The 17,277-nt window shown below is 45.1% G+C and overlaps 1 protein-coding gene across 2 annotated transcripts in view; it reads right to left on the bottom strand.

The window, feature by feature from the left end:
• Nucleotides 1-17,277, bottom strand: part of NCOA2 (nuclear receptor coactivator 2) — a 1,980,807-nt gene that overhangs the window by 1,493,299 nt on the left and 470,231 nt on the right. The gene's annotated exons all lie outside the window — the stretch shown is intronic.

The raw sequence follows: 17,277 nt of genomic DNA, 5'->3' as shown, positions 1-17,277 counted from the left end.
ATACACTCGAACAATTACATTTATGGTAGGTACAAAACTGTACTATGTTCATCGTGTTACACCGCTGCAGTCATTACACTTGGGTAGAATCCCAAAGCTGAGGTAGGGTGGCTGGTTCTATAAGGCATTAGGGGTGTCTATAAGGCCCTGCAGCACTGCAGTGGCGAAGCCAGCTCTGGATTTACATAGGCAGATGGTAATGCTTGGTGAAGGTATGCACAGAACTCCAAGTTGCTGCTTCCAAAATATCCTTGGTAGGTACTCCTCTGAGGTAGGCAGTTGAAGTGGCTGTTGCCCTGGTGGAGTGAGATCTAATGCCGCTAGGCACAGGTTTCCCATGGTGTGTATAGCAGAAACGTATACAATGTCCTATCCATTTAGAAATAGTCTGTTTTGAAATGGCTTTTCTCTGTGCTCCTGCAGCATATGCTACCAATAATTGCTCAGATTTTCTGAAAGCTTTGGTTTTGTCCAAGTAGAAGCGTAACTGCCTGTGAATGTCCAAAGAATGCAGTAGTCTCTCCCCTTTATTCTGTGGTTTTGGATAAAAAGTTGGCAAGTGAATGGTTTGGTTTAGAGCCACACTGGATACCACCTTTGGCATAAATGTAGGGTTAGTTCTTAAAGACACCCTGTCCTGGTGGAAAATGAGGAAAGGTTCCACTGCCATTAGTGCCTGTAATTCTGAAACTCTTCGTGCTGATGTTATTGCCAGGAGCAGAGCAGTTTTCCAAGCTATATATTTTAATTCTGCTGTGCTAGCTGGCTCAAAAGGAGGTAAAGTTAATTTTTCCAAAACAAAGTTGAGGTCCAAGTTGGAGTAGGTGCTCTACGGGGTGGTCTTATGCTTTTAGCCCCTCTGAGGTACTGTCTTAGCAAAGGATTAGAGAAAATTGGTGGATCCGTGTTGTAATGAGCAGAGGTGGCAGAGGCATGGATCTTGATGAATGAGAAGGAGAGGCCTTTGTCCTGCATCTCAGTTAAATATTGTAGTATCTGAGGAATGTTTGGGACAAGGGGGTCAAGGCTGTGAGCCTGGATCCAGGCACAGAATCTCTTCCATTTATCCGAACGGGCTTTCCTGGTACTAGGCCTTCTGGCCTCCAGAATGACATCCATAACAGCTTTGGACAGAGGCATTGCTTGCTTGACTAAGGAATCTTCCATGCAGCTAGGTTTAAGGTCTTTAGCTGGCTGTGTAGTATCTGATTGTTGTACTGAGTCAGCAGATGTGGGATTTGAGGCAAAATCCTGGGTGGTCCTTGTGCTAAGTTCTTTAAGATTGGGTACCAGTGCTGGCATGGCCAGTCTGGTGCAATCAGGATCATCTTTGGCTCTTCTTGCCTGGCTTTTATGAGTACTTTTGGCAGGAGAGGTAGTGGTGGGAAAGCGTATACTTGTAGGTTTTTCCAGCTGAATGAGAGGGCATCCACTTTCCATGCTTGTGGATGGTAACTCCTTGTGCAGAATTTCTGTAGCTGGCAGTTCATTGGGGATGCAAACAGATCTATGTCCGGGCTCCACCATTTCTTTGTTATCATTCTGAATATTTGTGGATTCAATTCCCATTCGTGGGGATCCATGATGTTTCTGCTTAAGTCGTCTGCCAGTGTGTTTTTCTCTCCTGGTAGGAATTGTGCTTGCAGATGAACTTGATAGTTTAGAGCTGTGTTCCAAAAGGTCATGGCTTGTCTGCAGCGGGGGTAGGAGTGAGTGCCCCCTTGCTTGTTTATGTACCACATAACTGTGGTGTTGTCTGTCTTTAGTAGTAGTTGTCCTGGATGCGGCAGGTCCTTGAAAGTTATAAGGGCATTTTGTACAGCTAGCATCTCTTTTTGATTGATGTGAAGATGCCTTTGTTCTGCGGGCCACTTGCCCTGAATACATTTGCCTGCCATGTGTGCTCCCCAGGCATAATCCGATGCATCTGTTGTCAGTGTTTGCCTGGCTGTGGGTTGGGTAAAAGGCTGTCCCTCGTTGAGGTGACAAGCTTGAGCCCACCATCAAAACTCCTGTTGAAGGCAAGGAATTAGTGGCATAACTGTTTCCAAACTTTGACAGTGTTGAGACCACACATTCTTTAGGTACCATTGTAGTTTCCTCATATGCAGTCTGGCATATGGAATTAGTAGTATGCAAGATGCCATGTAACCCAAGGCCTGCAGAATTTTTCTTGCAGGGAGTTGGGTCTTTGTTGCCATCAATTGAAAGTATTGAGTCAGTTGTCCTTGCTTGTCTGACGTGAGATAAGCCATCTGGGCCGTTGTGTACAAGTTGGCACCCAGGAATATTATCTCTTGTGAGGGCACTAGTTTTGATTTCTTTTTGTTTACTGCGTACCCCAGGCAACTTAATAACTTTTTTACAAATGCCAGATGTTTAGAAGAATGTCCTTGCTCTCTGTCTTTCTGTCTGCAAAATGCAATTACTGGTGCCAGGCACTTTGTGAAGACCCTGGGTGCAGTAGATAAGCCAAAGGGCAGTGCAGAGAATTGATAGTGCATTGAACCAGCTATGAATCTGAGGTATTTTCTGTAGTTTTGTCTGATAGGGACATGCAGGTATGCCTCCTTGAGGTCCACGGTCACGAGCCAAGCTTTCTTGCCCAGCATGGGAAGAAGCTGCTGTAGTGTCAACATTTTGAATTTCGGAACATCCAGGTAAGTGTTTAGAAAAGAAAGATCCAGAATGAGCCTCCAGGCTTTGTCCTTTCTGGGAACCAGAAAGAGTCTTGAGTAAAATCCTTGTCCTTGCTCCTGTGGTGGTACCTTTTGAATAGCTCTCATATCCATGAGTGCTATAACTTGTTTTTGAGCCTCTGCCCATTGATTTGGTGGCAGATTTGGCATTCATTTTAACCTTGGCAGAGTGTGAAAGTGGAACCTGTAACCTTGAGATACAATGTCGAGAACCCATTTGTCTTTGGTGATCATATGCCAATTGTGATAGAAAAGTGCCAGTTTTCCTCCCAAGGGGGCTGCCAAGAGAGAGCTGTTTGGCAGCTGTAGTGGGAAGTCATTGAGGCTGCTTTTTATATGGTTGGGGCCTGTCTCCCCCTTCTTTCTGGCCTGATGCAACCCATTGTCGAAGCCTGTAAGGACCTTGTGGTTGACCTCTACCTCTTGGACATCTGTATCTGCCCCTTTGAGGTCTGTCTGTAACTGGAAAGGACCAATTCTTAGTTGGCCAATTTCTGCTAAATCGAGGAGGCTGAACCAGTAAGAAATCCTTCACCGACTGCATAGATTTTGCCTTATCCTCCATTTTCTTTAATACCTTTTCTGCCTTGACTACAAATAACACATCCTGCTGCAAAGGTGCATCCAATAATTTTGCTTTAACATGATCTGGTAACGTATGTTCTTTTAACCAAGCATGTCTTCTAATGACAGAGCCTGTAACTGCTGCTCTACAAGAGGCCTCTAAAGAATCAAAACCACATTGCAAAGTATGTTTTCCCACTTGTTCAGCTGCATGCAATAAATCCTGCATTTCTTTAAAATTAGGAGGATCTGAATCTGGAAGCATTTTTTGTTTCAACTGAGACATCAAAAATTGCTGATATTTTAGCATGTGAAACTGGTAATTTAAGGCTCTCATTGCTAAAGTTGCAGACGTATATACTTTCTTTCCCCATCTGTCTACTGCTCTGGAATCTCTGTCAGAGGGAACTAGATTCTTGGCTGATGAGGCCTTAACCCCTTTGGGTCCCTGAGGAATAGTTTCAGGGTCAGCAACAGGGCTTTTATACAGAAATTTGTGTGAGTCAGGGAGTCTGTAGTATCTGTCAGGTTTAACTGGGGCTGGAGGTAAGGAATCAGGATTTAAGCTGGATTCAGTATACACATCATCCACAATATCTAACACTGGCAGAATAGCAAGGGGTCTGTGTTGAGGTAATAAAAGGAAGTCTCTGAGTCTTTTCTTGGATTCTGAGTAATCCTGGCCTTCCCAATGGAAATGCTCCCTCATGGTATGTAAGGTTTCCCCAAAGGAGTAGTCATCCGGTGGAGAGGCTGATGGAATTGACTCCTAAGCATCAGAATACTCATAAGGGGGTAAAGAATATCCTAGGTCTGAGGATGAATCTGGAGAGATGGAGACCTGGTCGGATGAGTCAGTCTGGATCCTGTCTAGGCCTTTTATCAGGAGGGGGATGGGACCCCCTGATCAGAGTGATTAGGTCTTCGGCCATTTTGAGCATCTGTTTCTTAGGCATGGAGGCCTGTCCTGGAGAATGCTGTATTTGTTTCTTTGTTTTTAAAGGAGGCTTAGACTTAGCAGAGGGTTTAATGCTTAACTGAGTAGGTCTGTAAACACCCTCTGAAGCTGCGGGTAGCTCAGCTACTCAGGATCCCTCTGAAGGGTTAGTTTCGGTAGGCTGAATAACTTGTGCATCCGAAGGCCCAGCCATCTCCACGTGGGAGTCAGAGGCGGCCTGTGGTTCTACAGAAGTGGCCGTCAGGGGCTGCGAAGGTGCCTCGCTGAAAACCGGAGAACTGGCGACTGGCCTAGAAGAGGCTTCGTCGCCAGTTTTGGGCCTCGGATGCCTATCCTTGTCTTTGCGCTTTTTATGTATTCCGGTCGTCGGAAGTTCCGACGGCATGGTATACATGGTATAATTGAATTTTCTACCAAAATAATGTCGGGCAAAATCAAACAGACGTTTAATAGTGCGCTTGTTAAACCTAGCACAAAACCGACAACCAGTGACGTTGTGGTCTGGGCCTAGGCATGGGATACAATAAGAATGGAAATCCTTATGAGGTATTTGCTTCCCACAAGAAATACAGTTATTAACTTTTACTGATATCGGTCTGAGGCGAGAAAAAGTTTCCCCAATGGGGTACTTAGCTTTGTAGAAGACTTTGGTTCTGGATTCGGAATGAAAATCTCAGGAGACGGCCGACCGGCACTTGCGAACTGCTTTTACTTCGGACACTGCGCGGCAAGAAAGACTGAAGAAAATGGCGTCGGCTGCATCTTATATACCCCTGTCACACTGACGTTCGGGAGGAGGCGACAGCAACCAACGCCGGACCAAGACTTTGGAACTCATGCCGCCTGATGGCAGGATAACCCAAGTGTAATGACTGCAGCAGTGTAACACGATGAACATCTGCAAGATTGAGGCAATGCTCGACAATAGCAGGTTTTATGGTAAATGTGTTTTTCAACACTGAATTTTGCTTATAATAACTTGAGACACCAACTAAAAATGTTGCACAAAGATGATTTACTAGACGACAAGCTTTTTGAGCTTTTGGTCACTCCGCCACCCAAAAATATCAAACTTTTTGGGATCCCCAAACCCCATAAGAATATCTCTAATCCTCCTTACAGACCAGTGGGTGCAAATGGTTCCATAACTGAGACAATATCCATCTACCATGATACCTAGACAAAACTAGTGGCAGAGGCCAACAAATCTTTTACTTTAGAGACTCTGGATTTTCTGGGTATAATAAGATTCCACAATCCTGGTCACAACAGTTATGGAAGTACTTTACACAGTGCTTACACACAGCTACTGTATTCAAGCTGCAATGGAGTCGTATGAAAAGGATAGGAACATATTACCAGGATGGACAGAAGTTCTGGGAAAGTTACTGGATCTAATCCTTAGGAAGAGCTTCTTCCTGTTTAACAACAGGTTTAATAAGCAGACTAGTGGAATACCTATGGGTCGTTTATGAACCACAGCCTGGCCAATGTGGCTCTTGGAAAATGGGAGGAGGCAGTGTACTAAAGCCCTTATAATGCATTGATGAAATGCTATCTCTGTGTCATTGATGACATCTTTATCATCTTGGAGGGGGATGAAGACAAAATGAGAAGTTATGTACCTACCATAACGTTCCATGTTAGTTGTCTTCTCTCGCCTTCTTTCTTGCTTGATGGGTTCGGAGCCGATCCTCGGCTCCGACTCGGCACTTGCTAAGCTCGAGAGTCACTTTTACCAGCTCGAGGCAGCCCCATATCCCATGATGCAAAGCGGTAAGTACCCAGATCTCATTTGATGACAAAGGGCAATAGCACCAAGCATAAACACTTCCCAAAGGAAGAAGGAAAGTCTACAGGATGGAAGAAGGACCAGCTCTGAATGGTCTTCAGCATAATAATTCCTTGTAGAAAAAGGTCTGTCCAGGCCTGGGGGAAGGAGGGTCAAGAAAGAAGGCGAGAGAAGACAACTAACATGGAACGTTATGGTAGGTACATAACTTCTCAATGTTAAGTTGTCAATCTCGCCTTCATTCTTGCTTGATGGGACCACGTCCCTAGCACCTCTATCCTGGGTGGCTCAATTGAACAGACTCTTGAGGACTGTAGAGCCAAAACTGGCTCTGTCCCTGGAGGCCAAGTCCAATTTGTAATGGGAAACAAAAGTATGAGGAGTGGCCCAAGTGGCCGCTGCACAAATAGTGTCTAAAGGAAGTCTAGCTTGAAAGGCTGTAGAAGTAGCTAAGCTTCTAGTTGAATGTGCTTTAGGTTTTGAGCACAGCTGTTTTCCCCTGAGCCGATAAATTTCAGAGATGACCGAAGAAAGCCATCTAGATAAGGTCACTTTAGAGACAGGAAGGCCTTTCTTGTTATCAGCATAGGAAACGAAGAGTTGATCGGATTTCCTAAATTGTTTAGTTCTGTCCAAATAATATCTGAGTTGGCGGTGGACATCAAGATAATGTAGTTTTTGTTCCGATCTGTTTGAATAGTTTGGAAAAAATACAGGAGATCAATGGATTGATTCAAATTAGTCTTTGAGGCGACCTTAGGCAAAAAGGTCGGATTAGTTCTCAATGATACTCTGTCTTTGTGAAAGACCAAATAGGGGGGGTCGAACCGATAGAGCATGAAGTTCAGACACCCTCCTGGCCGATGTAATAGCTACTAGGAATAAGGTTTTCCAAGAAAGAAATTTTAGGGAGCAAGAAACAGCTGGCTCGAAGGGGGGAAGAATCAAGGATGTCAGCACTAAATTTAGATCCCATTGAGGAGGAGGATTCCTGATTGGAGGCTTCAGGAGGAAAATTCCTTTCAAGAAGGCTCTACAAAGCCTATGGGACATAATATTGTGATCTGCGATCCCAACATGAAAGTTCAAGATAGCAGCCAATTGAACTCTAACTGTGGAAGAAGAGGAGCCTGCATGAAAAATCTCCGCTAAGAAGTCCAAAACTGCCTGAACTGGGGCAGTGAAGGGATCAATATTCTTGGCTTTAGCCCAATAAAAGAAACGTTTCCATTTGCTTGTATAAATCCTCCTGGTAGAGGATTTTAAAGAAGCTACTATGATGTCTCTAACAGGGTTAGAGATCAAAGGAAGCCTGGCTAAGGAAGGAAGTGGAGCAACCATGCTGTGAGGTTGAGAGAAGGGATAGACCGGTGCAGCTGACCGGATTGGTGAATCAGAAGATCTGGCACTGGGTCCAGATGCCACGGCTGCACCAAAAGGTGACAATGGAGGAACGGAAACCAAATTTGTTGAGGCCAATAAGGAGCAATGAGAATCATTTTGGCTCTCAAAACGGTTGCTTTCTGGATAACTTGAGGGATCAGGGGAAAAGGAGGAAAGGCATAAAGAAGTCCCTGGGGCCAATCCTGGGTCAGAGCGTCTCTGGGGGGATGGCCTGACAGAGGGAAGAGAGAGAAGAAGTCTGGGCATTTGCTGTTTTGAGGAGTAGCAAAAAGATCGCAACATGGGACCCCATTCCAGAAAAATCTCTTCCACTATAGATTGCTTGAGAGACCACTCGTGAGGCATGAGAATAGCTCTGCTCAATCTGTCCGCTAAAATGTTGGTTTTCCCAGGGATGTGCGTTGCTACCAGAAACCGATGAGAGGAGATCGCCCATTGCCAAAGTCTGAGCGCTTCTCGACACAAGGGGTAGGACTTGGTTCCGCCCTGTTTGTTGATATACCAAACTACAGACATGTTGTCTGTGTGGACTGCAATTGTCCCTACAGGAAGAAAGTCGTTGAGGGCTTGCAACGTTAAAAGCACTGCTCTCATCTCTAGGACATTTATGTGCAGGTGGTACTCGAACGGTTGCCACGTCCCATGAACCATCCTGCCCTGATAATGACCCCCCCCACCAGATCAGGGAGGCATCCGTGGTGACAGTGGCTACCGGGGATGGGGGTACAAAGTGTCAGCCTTGGTGAATCTGGGGAGAAGTGATCCACCAAGCAAGATGATTTTTGCAAATCTGTGTCACCAGAATTTGGTGACGCATTGGAAGTTGTTGGTAAGACCACTGAGTGAACAACATCCACTGAAGAAGGCGCATGTAGAAGCGAGCCAGGGGAAGAAGAGTAATGGCCGCAGCCATGAGGCCTAATACCTTTAGAACCATTCTGGCCTGTACTTTCTTGTTGGCTAGAATGATCCTGACATGACTTTGAATGTCTGAAACTCTTTGGTCTGTAAGGGTAGCTGACATCCGAACAGTGTTTAAGTTTGCCTATGAAAGTAATAGACTGGCAGGGCAATAAGGATGACTTTTGAAGTTGATCGAGATGTCCAAATGAGAACAAAGATTTATTGTGTAATCCCTGGCTTGAACAAGCTGATGCCTGGTGGTGGCTGACAGGAGCCAGTCCTCGAGATACGGAAACACCTGGAATCCTTGACGTCTCAGGTGAGCCGTGACCACTGCCATGCATTTGGTGAACACTCTGGGGGCTGTGGTGAGACCAAAGGGCAGGGCTCTGAACTGGAAATGACTGGACCCCAGCCGAAAGCGGAGAAATCTCCTGGAGCGTCTGTGAATTTTTATGTGATAGTACGCATCCTGAAGATCTATTGAGCACATCCAGTTGTCCTTCTGCAAGAAGGGCAGAATCGACTGAAGAGTGACCATTCGAATCTTGTCTTCCTCACAGACTTGTTGAGTCTGCTGAGATCCAATATTGGTCTCCAGTCTCCCATCTTTTGGGGACCAAAAAGAACCTCGAGTAGATTCCGGCTCTGAATGGTCTGTTGTAACTGGTTGAATGGCTCTTTTGCAGTAGTTTTGAGACTTCTAACTGTGCAATTTCCCTTAGACCGGTGGTACATCTGGAAGGGAATTTGAGGGATAGAAAGGACTTTCCTCGAAAGGAATTTTGTAACCCTCGAATATGATCGACTGTACCCATCTGTCTTGAGTGAGAGAACGCCAGGCTTCTGGGTACAGCGATAGTCTTCCCGACTGCCTCCAAGGAGGGACAGCCGGGCAACATCTCAGGGATGCTGAAAGGGCTTGTCAGAGAGACTCTCTGTTTCCCTGGTTTTGTGGACCCCTCTGCCTCTAGAGCGTCCTGTTGTTGTTACCCCTCTGCCTCTAGGGGTAAACTGACCACGTGAATTGGGCGTGACTCCTTGGAATTTATGGAACCACATTTTGCCACCCTTCTGTCCTTTGGGATAAGGTCTAGAAGGGGTGGAAAACGGACTCCTGCAGAAAGAGTTTTGCCGTCCTGCTCACACCTGGTCAACGTTTCCTTCACTTGAGGGCCAAACAAAGCTGACCCATCAAAGGGAGAGTTTGTGAAGGACGCCTTAAAGGGATCTGCAAAATTACATAGCCGCATCCAGGCTTGGCGTCTAAGAGCCACACCTGTACCTGCGGCCCTACTCCATCAGCAGCATATGATATCAGCTGCATGGAGGAGTTTGCAATGGAGTTAAGGGTTCCTAGCTGCAAAGCAATTTTTCCTGAGCCCCTGCAGCTGTAGGATCCCGCACAACTTCACCTAGCTCCTTAAGGACATCCCTTTGGAGTCTGGTGAAGTGACATAGGTAGTTCAGCGACGCATAGCAAAGGTCGCTGAAGAAAACATCCGCTACCATATCTATCCATGGTCCTAGAGTCCTTATTAGGAGGATGGACAGGTGCGGAAGGATCTGCAAGTTCCTTCTTGGTGGCAGCCGCCACCACCATGGCATCAGCGGGGACACCTTTGTAAGGAATTGCTTGTCCGGGCAGTAATAAATTTAGAAGGCCTCCTAGGGACTGGCTCTACAGAGTCAGGAGCAGCCCATGCCTTCGAGCAATAACCTGCATAAGGGGTCGAACGGCGGCGACACCCAGGATGTGGAGGGTCAAGATCCAACCGCCTCCCGGTATACTGCCTCATCCTCAGAGGGATTATTGGTGGGCCAGTTTCCCTCTGTCTAAGGAGTTCTAGGATGTCTGAGAAGGAGACATCCTCAGAGGGGATCTTGGGGATCCCTCTGACTCATCTAAGTCAGTATCTGAAGTGATAGACTGGGGAGTCTATGTGTTTCCTCTTACATGTCCTCTTCCGCGGAGGATCTCCCGACAAATCAGGAGAATCCTCGGAAGAGGGGGGATATTCCCAGTGGGGAAACCTGAGGCGGAGGACCTCTGGGTCCTGGAGCAAGAGAAGTGGCAGAGATGTCAACAGGCACCATAGAGGGAGGAGCTAAGGGAACAGACTGCTGGCTGAGACCAGTGGCCAGCACACTCTTCATCACCTCAAGGCTCCTCCCAGGGAGGTCCGAGAGAACCCGCTCGAAGAACTAGGAACTCCAGGACCCACCGAAAGGAAGGCTCCGAGGCAGATGTCAGAGCCGAGCTCACCAAGGCCGAGGCTCCAAGGGGAAGAGCGGGTTCGGACAAGGGTCCGATGCCACGCACCCCCTCGGAGGAGACCAGGAAGCCCGGCCACGAATCCCTCTAAGGAAGGTCTCAAGAGGAGATAAGAGTAGAGGCTGAAGGAGCAGAAGGGGGTATCTGTCCCTCAGCCGTAGCAGAAACCATTCCCGAAGACTCCAACTCCAAACTCTGGTTAGAGTCGAAGGAGGAACTGCAATGGGGTGTGGACTAATAGTCGTCTGCTGAGACGGACTATGTAGCATTTGGGCCAGTGCCTGTGACTTTAGTAATCTACTGACCACTCTCTCCAAATCATGGTCAGAAAGCCTGGATGACCTTGAAGATCGGCTCCGATGGCTCCGCTCTGAGAGGAGAGGCGAAGCCGGAGCCGAAAGTATCGGCCCCAAGGAAGGGGACCTAGACCTCTTCCCCGAAGGAACCATCGGAGCCGATGAAACCACAGAAACTGTCGGAGCCGACAACTTATCGGCACCGACAGGTAGCTGATGCATCGGCTCCAGCCGAGCCGATATGGCCATAAAGTAAGGGTGTCGGAGCCGATCGGAGCCGACACCGACGCCTGGGCCACATGGTGGTCGGAACCGATCGGAGCCGACACGAAGTGGTCGAACCAGAGTCGGCACCGATAGCCATCGGTGCGAAGGTTAGGTAACCCAGAATCAGCTCCAGCTGGAGCCGATCTCGACTCTGAATGAGTCGGAGCCGAGGCCACAGGCTTGGACACAGAAGCCTGGGCCTTGGAAGACTTAGAAGTCTTAGATGGGGCCGACTTAGCCGGAGAGCCCTCCGGCTTAAGAAGGCCCCTCAAAATCAATTTATTTCTTCTTTCCTGCAGGACTCTCTGGCTAAAAGAATGTCATATAGCACAGGAGTCCTGCAGGTGAAGAGGCCCCAGGCAGTAAAGGCAAGAAGTGTGACCGTCTGTCAGAGACATCTTCTGACAGCACGAGTCACACTTCTTAAAGCCTGAGACCCTTTCCTTAGACATGGTGAATAAAACACACACACAGCAGGTTGGGAGGGTGGCCTAATGGTTAAGGTGCTTGCCTTACAAACACAAGGTACAGGGTTTGAGTCTCACAAGGGATAATTGGCTAGGTTTAAAATGGCTCGCAAGGGCAATTAGCCTAGTACTAATCTATAATCTAAAAAACACCAGTCCAAGAAATTAAATTAAATATATCAAAAGGTATCAATAACAGACACACACACACATCCTAACAAGGGGGGGGATGGGATGGGTGAAAGTCTGACTGAAAGTTATAAGGAGACAGGGAAATTTTGTGTCAGAAAGGGACTAAAACTAAGTTAAAACTAATAATTTTAAGGTTTTTTGAAGAAAGGGGCTAAAATAGTAAAGTAACAATTCACTTACCAGGAACTGGTAAAAGGAGGACCTCATCAGCGAAGCGGCAAACGAGATCTGGGTACTTACCGCCTTGCATCATGGGATATGGGGCTGCCTCGAGCTGGTAAAAGTGACTCTCGAGCTTAGCAAGTGCCGAGTTGGAGCCGAGGATCGGCTCCGAACCCATCAAGCAAGAATGAAGGCGAGATTGACAACTTAACATTGAACAACATTTACAACCATATCAATAATTTCACTAACTTCCTGAGATTCAAGAACGCTCACATCAAGTCCTAGGTCAGCTTTTTAAACATAACCATATCTAAGGACAATGAAACCAAATGCCTGTTAAATAAAATGCGTACCCAGACTACTAAAAGAAATGTTACAAAATCACAGGGGATGAGAACTGCACATGTCCCCAAAGAGCTTATAGATTTCATTACAAATCTAATCAGCTTACACCAGGAATTCCTAGTTAGGGGGTACAGCAACAGATTACTGAATTTCATCTTCAACCCCATCAGATCTTTAACAAAGGCAGAGGACCCCATTTTCAGGGACCCTCTTGCAAGACTCTTAGCAATACAGACCAACCCACTTGTCGGTCACAATTTTTCATTTGTTTCGTAATATACTACACAAGTGAGTGCCATGCTTCCTTCACAAAAGAAAAATAAACATGCCACTCACTTTTAAATGAAATTACAAAACAATCAGAAAGATCATAAACAAGTGGATGGTGATTACATACAATAACCAACTGGAAAAAAATTCCTAGGACCCCAGCCTTGTTTTGTTTTCAAGAGAGCCAGGAACATTAGGGACTAGGTAGAGTACAAATTCAGACCAGATGAGGACAGGGAACCTTACCCCTGTGCCCCCCCCTTTCCATTTATTCCAAATACATGAGCAATAAAGACTTTCTTTTGTCCAGTACTCAGGAAAAAAAATCAGCCTCACTTGTTCTGGTAACTGCAACACTGCTTTTGTAATATGCCATGCACAGTGTAATGGCTGCAGTTGTTTTTAAGTAAACCTGAACAAGTTCAAAATCAAGGTGGCACACCACCCTCTCTAATATCAAACTCCATTTCCTCAAACACCAACCAGCAAAGCACTGCCATGATTTCCCAGACCATGGAGGTTTCCACTTTCACATCCTGGACAAACTCCCTATGGGTCCACTTGAAAGAAACAAAAATGCCACCCTTGAAAAATTTAAATTAACCTGGTAGATCAGGATGGATGTCCACCACCCTGGTCTAAATTCAAGCATTTTGATTAAAAGTGTGCTTGCAGTCAGAAAACTAAACCATAAACCATACAGCTAAAACACCTAAACAGTTTAACCCAGAATTTGGATATAAACTGTTGCTCAACTCTAACCACAGCTGTTATTATGAAAAAACAATCAAGAAATTAGATTTGTAAATCATTCATCTCTACCATGGTATGGCTTATCTGAACTAGTAACATGAGAAATGAGCCACTCTTTCTTTTTCTTCTTTTTTTTGTGATTTCAAGATGTGTACAAATCTAAATAACTGTCATGAGTTTGGAAATGTTTTTCTTTTTACCTCAAAATACGCACAATGATTTTCTATTATATGAAACTGTTTTCTACTATGCGTTTTGGACTTGAGCTTTCCTTTTGTTGTTAGGAGTGAGAAAAAAAGGGGGTGAAACTCTAGCCTCCCAGTTTGACTGACAGCTCTCACACCATACAGATTACATCAGCCTCTTACATAATCTAACCCCACTCTGGGCACCATGGCATGACCTCCTCTCTCAGAAGATTGGTTAACTGCCATTCTACCTGATCTCTCCCAGTTTCCAGCCCTTTTTCTAGCTAGGCACAGAGATATCTAGCCCACATTTGCACTGACTTCACCACCTTGAACCTGAAGGGAGGAAGAATCTAAACACAAGAGCCTTCACTAAATGTTAGACTCAGGAAGAAGCTTGACGGTGAAGACCCCAGACAGGAACACCACAGGACCATGCTCTGAGACGAGGAACATTCTCCTTTCTCACCATGCCTACCCCACAGCAACCAGGTACAGATACTCTAGCCACTTGGCCTGCACTGAACAAAATTTCTGTAATTTGCAATAGAATGGAAGTTGTTATCCCAGGACAAAACTCTACACTACTGTATTCTTTACACCATAGGTACACAGTTTACCTGCACTTAATGAAGTTCTGAGAGTTTTATTTTTATTAAAGATTTTTTATACTCTGCAATTCGTCCTTTCGTTGCTTTTGATTCCATGTTCACAGATAGCCTACACAAAAGGTTCTGATGTCTCAAACTTTACTAACATTTTTCCTTCTACTTGTGCACATCCATTAGCTCTGTAAAAATTAGCACTGTGACTTCTTTCCAGTGTACGCTACCTCTCTGGATGCATGTACTTTCAAAAAATGAGTCACCTAGCTTAGCTCTAAGTGACTACCTCCCCTGCATATAAAAAGGTCCGTCTTCATCAGAAAGAAGAATGGGGACTGGTCACATTAACCATGTATATGGGCCTCTTATAAGAAGGCACTGTAAACCTTGCTATACAACCTCAGCCTAGTCTTTCATAACGTAATTCAAGAGGTATGAGCCCAGTAAAAGTGGACACAGCCTCTCACATTACATATGATACAAGCATGGACAAGGACAAATCAGACTTGAAAAAGTTCTGTAATAAAGGTTTCATAATTAGCTCCAAGGAATATGAGCCCCCCAGATACAGACACTCGTACATGTGTCACAAAACAGGTTAATAAAGTCTGATGTATAAACCACTCTATTAGATGCCCCTAATGAAGCTCAGGTGAAAGTATTTTGTTAAAGATAGTTCTATAGTGGTAGCACATGGTGTGTTGTTATGTTTTGTTTGTAAAAAATAAAAATAACCTTTTAACGAAGAATGGGATTACACAGGCTGCTGAGCTGGAAAACCCTCACAGATCTTTCAGGAATATTCTAATAAGGGAACAAACTCTAAGCTTTGGTATTCTCTCCCTATTTTTTCATCTCATAGATTTTCCTCCAGTTAGCATCCCTGGACCCTCCCATCACTTAGTGTAACTGCCTCTAAATAACTGACCTGTTGAATGTAATGTATTAGAACAAGAACAGTCACCCATCTACCTATTTTAACTGAATAAACTACCTGAAATTTCAACACAGCAGCTTTATTCCTCCTACAGGGAGGGTATCAGGGAGTGAGTCCCCTTGATCTGCGAGCTGAAGTGATTTTATTTGGGCTAATCCTTTGTACTTTGTTTCTCGTTAGTCAAGGTGCCCTCTGGGTCACAGGTGGGATACTAGACTTGACAAGAGCCTTCAGGATTACCTCTGTTTTCAAATTTTGCAATGAAATGTGGAATCGACAAGAGACAAAAATATGCAGGAACATCCTAAGCCACACAGGAGGGGATGCTGACTAAGCAGGAGATCAGCAGGGGCAGCCTTAATAGTGTCTCACCACCTCCAAAGACCCTCTCCAGATACAGGCTCCAGAGCCTCAATTCCAGGGACTGGAAAAGCAGTTCTGAATGACTGGCAGCACATTCTCACTCAGAGTGACGTGAAAGAGCATAACAAGATGCCAAACCACACCTCTATTCCCTACAAGGGGGTAAACGGCTTGATACTGGCATGTCCCCATAGACCAGGTTAGGGCTTCCATGGGGCACATGTTATGAAGCAGCATCTTGGGTTAAGTGGACTAGAAAAAAAAAACATTCTCAGTATAGGGCATGACAAAAAGACTGGACAGGCAGTACCCCCACAGAAGGCTGACAAAAGGAGTCCTATCGACACAAATATTCAGGAGCTTATGGCAAGTACTGGAAGATGTGTGCAGTAGTAACTATGAAACCTTTTTATTCAGTGTATGCTTTGTAGCTTTTGTGGAACTTTTAAAATTTTGGAGCTGGTGCAGCATAACCAGGAATCAGGTGACCAAGTAGAACCGGCCCTCAAAGATGCGTCAATAACCAGAGAATGGGTAGAAAGCTTGGCTGGGTAGACCTATGACAGATCAGGAGATGAAAGGTTCAAAGAGTAAACCAAGTATCTCAATGGGAGGTGGTCACCTGTGTCACACTAAAAAGCGGTGAAAAGGAACATATCAGGGTTGTTTTTCTGTCATGAGCAGGGGGATTCAGTGACAATATCAATTTAGGGCAGTCAAAAAGAGGGTAACTTAACATTTAGGCTTAGATAAATGTCAATATACACCCTTCTCCTTTTGGAAAGGAGCAGCAACACATCTTTAAAAAAAGTGGGGGACTTAGTGGAGAGCATTAAAAGTATGAGACAACAGAAGTCAGCTGCTTATAAAAAATACTTGAAGGATTAATCAACTTTTTAATTTCTTCTTACTGCAGTGCAACTTACACCAATTAAGTGGATATGGATCACAGTTGATGAAGCCTACAAAGTGGGCTATTAAGATGCCATTAGGGAGAGATACCTGGGATGAGGTGGCATCAGGTACTAAAACTGCTGCTTCATGACACAAGGTGGGGGCTCCAACTGTGACAGCATTACATGGGTAAGTGCCTATAAACACCCAAAAATATCAATAAAGGCAGATCGCTTGACCTTAAAGAAATGACCAAAAGTATGACTGCTATGTTCAGAAGCTGTGCAAAGACTGAAATGGCAGAATTACATTTTAGTAAAGACAGAATAATGAGGAGGAGGCTGAATGATGTTATAAAGCCCTCAGTCCTTGAGCTAGGAAAGTCATCACCCACTCAACTCAAAGTTAAGTGGAGGCAACTATACAGTGAGGATGAGTGCACCTGTCCCAAATCTGGTATGTAGCTATTTAATGCTCACAAAAGTAACCCATATTCCTAAATTGTCCAGATATTGTATTTCAGCAAAAAAAAAGGGAGATCCCTCTCTTTTCTGTGGTGGCAGGCAGGAATGTCAAAGGCAGAATGGAAAAGAGGGAACAGAGGATACTGCGCATGTCAATGCTCAGTATGGTGTAGACTGCCCTGAAAGAGGGCTGGACCTTATTTTTAGCCAGTCTCTCTCGGTGGGCTCTGCATTTTTTTGCTGTGACATGACTAAGTGGAATATAACACAGCCAGATATCTTAAGTGCATGTTGCCTTTAAGAAGTGGATAGAAAGAATCCTCCTTGGCACACTGCTTGGTGTCCATCTGATACCTTAATTAGCATATTAGCTGACTGCTTATCGATTATGATATACAATTTGGCAAGCAATTTAGCTGAATTTGTTCTAATAAAACAGATGGTTGATGTCAACAAACTATTCTATGTACATTTTG

Source organism: Protopterus annectens, chromosome 3.part1 (assembly GCF_019279795.1).
Source record: "Protopterus annectens isolate FY-2018-M chromosome 3.part1, PAN1.0, whole genome shotgun sequence".
NCBI classification, from domain to species: domain Eukaryota; kingdom Metazoa; phylum Chordata; order Ceratodontiformes; family Protopteridae; genus Protopterus; species Protopterus annectens.
The sequence above is the reverse complement of the archived record's forward strand: the minus strand, read 5'-3'. Positions and strand labels throughout refer to the sequence as shown.